At 34.9% G+C, this 5742-nt stretch overlaps 1 protein-coding gene across 2 annotated transcripts in view; it reads left to right on the top strand.

The window, feature by feature from the left end:
* Positions 1 to 4872: 4872 nt before the first annotated feature.
* LOC107738653 (AP-3 complex subunit beta-2-like) overlaps positions 4873 to 5742 on the top strand; it is a 35933-nt gene continuing 35063 nt past the window's right edge. For both annotated transcript variants that reach the window (XM_016550437.1, XM_016550438.1), the window contains exon 1: positions 4873 to 4890. The gene's annotated coding sequence lies outside the window, so the exon portion shown is untranslated. The remainder of the gene's footprint in view (positions 4891 to 5742) is intronic.

Below are 5742 nucleotides of genomic sequence, written 5' to 3' on the forward strand. Positions count from 1 at the left end.
TATGAAAAAAAATACAAATATTTTAAAATAGTCTGTTTATGTCCTATTTTGGAATACTTCATACTAAATTGTGGACATAAAATTACATGCATCTCAAAGTGAACTTTAGTATTTTAGTTACAGTTTAAAGTGATTTCTCAAATCTTTCTCACTAAAAATTAGAAGCTAAATTTAATTATTTTTCGCTATATTTTTTTGGATATCTCACTACAGTACAGATAAAATATGATATATAATAAAACGTTTATATCCTGTGTTTGGATACTTCACAAGGAAATGAGGACATAAAATAAAATGCAATTAAATACAGCGACATTTTGTATTTTAATTACATAAAATAACCTTCCCATACCGTTTCATACTTTTTTTTGTGTAATAACCTTAAGATAACCTATATACAGAACGTTTTCTAGATGCCATTTTTACGTTTTATTTTTATTATCATTAGCTAACCTTCCCAGAACCTTCTGGGAAACAAAAAACTGTAAGCTGGGATAAGCTGCGAGTTGTTTTTGTCCATGTTTCACATAGTTATGCTTTACTCTAGGTTTTTAATTAACACTGTTTATCTTTGGCACCACAACTGAAAAGGAAAAATATCTATATATCTATATATATATATATATATATATATACACACAGTACTCAACTCAACTCAACTCAAACTTTATTTATAAAGCACTTTCAACACCACGACTGGAACCAAAGTACAAAAAAATATATATAAATAATACTATATATATATATATATATACATACACACACTAAAAACCAAAATCAGATAATGTAGAGTTGGTTTTGTCCATGTTTCACACTTTACTCTGGGATTTTAATTCACACTCTTTAACTTTGGCACCACAATTGGAAGCACAAAATTACAAATGTGAAAAATATTTCAGTTTAGCAATCAAACTAAATTTAATATATTTTTAATAATAATAATGACAAAAACACATAACAAAATTACTCAAAATAAAATTAAAATGAAAACTGTAAATATAAAAATAAAAGCTAATTCAAAATATTAAAAAATACTACAGTAGTAAATAATACTAAAATTAGTAAAATAATTAGTAAAGTAAATAGTGAAGTTTTTTCCCCCTTCTTTTTCTGGGAACCAAAACTTACAAATGTGAAAATGTTGCCTTAAATGTGACCTTAACCCAGGATTTTACATCTTTACATTGAAGCTGGCATCTACATCTTCCTCTTCCTCTTCCTCTTCCTCCACCTCTATTCTACCTCTGTCTCTTGTAAAGATGTGACGATTCTGAAGATTAGATCTTTAACTGAGATTGATAATCAATGTTGGCAGACTCTCTTTCTCTGTCTGTGGCTATATTTAGAGGCAGGTGCTTCAGATCAGTCTGGTGTGTGGAGAATATCAAGGCTCGGGTCTGTTTCTGCTGAGGTCGTGTGACGCGCTCATCTTGTAGCTGATGGCTTCAGTGTTTATGTGCTAATATTATTTACTTGAAATGTATATTTGATCATTTATCTGTTGTGTTTTTGATGTTTGTCAAATCCAGCGTTGTTATAGTTAACTAAGACTGAGATTAAATTGATAAATAATTGTTTTTGGTAATTGAAATAAAGCTGCTGAAAAACTTAAAATATGTAAACACATTAAAAATGTTGCCTTGGCAACTAACTGAAATAAATAAATTGAAGTACTAAGAGTACTAAAACAGAAAACGTAAATAAAAAAAAAGAATAAATTAAATAAAAAATAAACTAAATATAAATGAAAATGACAAAAGCACATCACAAAATTACTAAATATTAATAAATAAATGCTATAATAGTATATAAATGATACGGAAATAAAACTGCTTGGATAAATCTGGCCTTTCACTGGGCATCATTTAGTTCACGGCATTTCTCTCTCAGACAGCAGAGGGAGCCAGACGCACATTTATTCACATCATTGCTTTTGTTAGGGTGTCACTTGAATTCATTTGAATATAAAGACGATTCACACACCCCATGTCAACAAACCTGACTTTACTGCTGCTTTACTTCTCGACGATGCTCATAATAGTGTGCTTGAATTGAAATTCGAAGTATATATCTATTCTTTTTTCATATTATTTAATGGTGATGGAAACACTGATATACCATGTGAACTGATATGGTCGCTGAGATTTTGCCAAGTAAGACATGTTCCTGGATCAACATCTTTTGTTGTTCCTGGATCGACAAGGATGTTGATACAGGAACATGTTGTACTTGGTCAAATCACGCTCACCGAACTGATGTACAATGAGCTTCTGTGGTGGTGGGTTATTTGTGTACAATAGCTACACTACTGTTCAGATGTTTGAGCTTTCTAATGCTCACCAAGGCTGCATTTATTTGATCAAAACTACAGTAAAAAGAGTAATATTGTGAAATGTTAATGCAATTTAAAATAGCTGTTTTATCTTTTAATATATTTTAAAATGTCATTTATTGCTGTGATGCAAAGCTGAATTTTCAGCATCATTACTCCAGTCTTCAGTGTCATATGATCCTTCAGAAATCATTCTAATATACTGATTTGCTGCTCAAGAAACATTGATTCAATGTTGAAAACAGTTGTGCTGCTTCATATTTTTTGAGGAAACAGTGATACTTTTTTTAGGATGTATGGATTATTTCGTTTTTAGTTTATTCATCAGTCCACGTTATTATAAAAAAAATGTTTATCAGAATAACTTCTGAAGCAACTTTCCTGTTCTTGTACCAATAATAATAATCATAATCATAATAATAATAACCAATAATATAATAGCCTAACATATTTTACACTCCCTGTCCTCAATTATTTCCCACTTAATATTATCTTTCTCTTAGAAATATGTCATGGTATGAATATGAGATGCACTGTGAATGCATTTCATGCTGTTGTTATTGTGAATGAGGCACAAATGTGACAGAGGCTGACATAAATATTTTTTCTCTTTGCATAATCATCACTTTCGAATTTCTGCTCTGCTGTCACAGAGCTCTGACACTGTTGCACTGCAGGATGTGTGTGTGTGTGTGTGTGTGTGTGTGAGTAATGGCAGTTCCACTGGTTCCATGGTAAACATGAAGACGAGCGATTCTCACATGCTGTTGCCTTGGCAACCTGCCCCTCTGATCTGCTACTGTACAGCTCTCCATCTCTGCTCCGTTAACAGCTAAATAAACAGAGAAGCAGAAATGCTAATCTATAGAGAATCACCCTCAAGTATTCATGAGATTACTGGAGATCAGACAGACTCTGTATGGGAGTTTAGAGAGATTTGGGGGTTTCTGCCGCAGGAGAATGTCTCTTTAGAGGTCAGTGGCTTTTAGCACTGCAGTGTGAATTCTGCATCTGTCTGAATTCGGCTGTTCCCTTCTCCATGTTATTCTGGGCTCAGAAACGCCACGTCACATGCTGACAAGAAGAATGCGACTCATTCAAATGAATCAAACTGTAGTGAACAAAATGACAGTGAATCATTTTGATCAAACTGTGTCAAGCATAAAATATCAGACTGATTAAAGTGTAACCAAACTGCATCTGACAAAATAACAGTAAATTGAGTCATAATGATTCAAATGAAACAAACGGTATCAGACAGAATAAAACAGAATCATTTTAATCAGACTAAATTTGACTGGAATGGACCTGAATCAGAAGGATTCAAATGAATCAAACTGTACTGGAAAGAATGAACATGAATCAAACTGAATTTTACTGATTCAGTTGAATAAAAATGTCATAAAGAATGAAACTGAAGCACTGAATTGAAAACTGCATTGAACAGGATGAAACTGAATCAAACTAAATCAGACTGATTCAAATTGAATCAAATTGTGTTGGACAGAATGACAGTGAATCAAACTAAATAGTACTTATTCAAATAAATCAAACTGTATAGAATTAAACAGATTTTTTAAGTGAATTGGACAGAAAAAAACTGGATTGAGCTAAATCAGATTGAACTGGACAGAATGAGACTGATTCGATTTTTATCAAACTGTATGGGACAGAATGAAAGTGATTTGAATCGAAGCAGATTGATTCATTAATCTGATCATCATTGATTCGGAGAGAATGATAATAAATGGAACGGAATCACACTGATTTAAATGAATCAAACTGTATTGACAGAATCATTTTAATCAAACTGAATTGGACAGACTGAAACTTACTGAATTGAACTGTATCAGTCAGAATGAAAGCGAATGAAATCAGTGAATCAATCTGATTTAGTTTATAATTTAGATTCAGTTGCTTTTACTCAGATTCAGTTTCACTCAGTTTTAAAACCAATTTGAGCTAGACAAACACTATGTTTTGCATGCAAAAAACTGTTATTTCACATTTTAAAGCCAATTTTGTGTAAGAAATATTTGAACCTTTTTCAAATGAATCAAATGAGTCAAGAATCAGAAACCGAATGTGAATGGAGCAGAATGTGTGCACACTCAAGACAAAATGAATGACTGTACGTGTGAATATCTGCACTGTGTTTTTTTTTTTAATCTTTATTTAGCATTCAAAGCGAATAATAATACAGTGCTTGTGCTAGCCGACATCCCAACATAGGGGTTTTCCTGTGAAAAGCCTTTTTTCAGAGCAGCGTTTCTAGCTGAGTCATATCAGAGAGAGGGAGAGGCAATCTACCGTTGCAGAAAATACAATGGAAAAGAGGACGAGGGACAGAAAAATGTGCCAGAGAGCTGGTAAAGAGCGATGGTGTGATTGAAAGGAGAGGGAGAGACCGAGCGTGTGTTTCGTGAGGGGCGGGGTCTGGTGCTGGTGGGCGGGGTTTAGCTCTGCTCAGCGATCAGAGCAGTGTGTTCACCATCAGTCGGCTCTGAGCAGGATGAGAACAGCTTTTGCTGTCACAGCGTTCAAACGCAACCTTTACGGTACGCTAACCCTCATGAATGGCTGTGTGAATGATGCTCTTTCAAAGCATAATTTAAGCCACTTTGCCTCTGTTGTTTCTCTGAAAAAATAGTCACATATGAGAAAACTGATTAAAAAAAATGTATTCAAAATTCATTCAAAATGTAAAATTTTAGATTAAAATGAATAAAATTAGTACACATTTAATTAGAAATTGAAATCTACACGCTAATACACACTATACTCATAGTCACCAATGCTGATGTTGTTAACATTAATCATTTGAGAACAAAGTATAACAATAATAATAATTTGAACGGTTTGATGTGATATGAGCTAACCGATCTTTACATTTAATCACACCATCAGTCGGCTCTGAGCAGGATGAGAACAGCTTTTGCTGTCACCTCCCTTCTCGTCTCCTCACCTCTCAGGGCCGCCTCACGCGAAAGACGGAAAAGACAAAGAGCCTCCGTATCTGCATTGAGATGGAAACAGTTGACAGCTGAAGACCAGACCTGAGGATTCAGTACAACAGGCTGTTACATGCTTGTACTTTGGAGTTTACGGTCTGCTTGCTTTTGAAACGGATTCTACAGGTGTGTGTGAGCGTTTACCTGCCTCAGGGGATCTAAACAGGTGCAAAAGTTTTCACACTAGCTTGATGATGACCACCATGCAGAAGTTGCTCCAGCTGCCGGTGAACGCCGTGAACATCGTGAAGAGTGTGCAGGGAGTCGGTCAGGGCCAGGAGGAAGCTCTCAGTCCGGTGCTGACGCCCGACAGCAGCCCGCAAAACTGGTACAGCGCCGTCCAGCCCGAAGAACTCCGACACCTGAGATCTGGGGGGACGGGAGGTGGAGGTGGGGGTG

Source organism: Sinocyclocheilus rhinocerous, unplaced genomic scaffold (assembly GCF_001515625.1).
Source record: "Sinocyclocheilus rhinocerous isolate Xijiao unplaced genomic scaffold, SAMN03320098_v1.1 scaffold2149, whole genome shotgun sequence".
NCBI lineage: Eukaryota > Metazoa > Chordata > Actinopteri > Cypriniformes > Cyprinidae > Sinocyclocheilus > Sinocyclocheilus rhinocerous.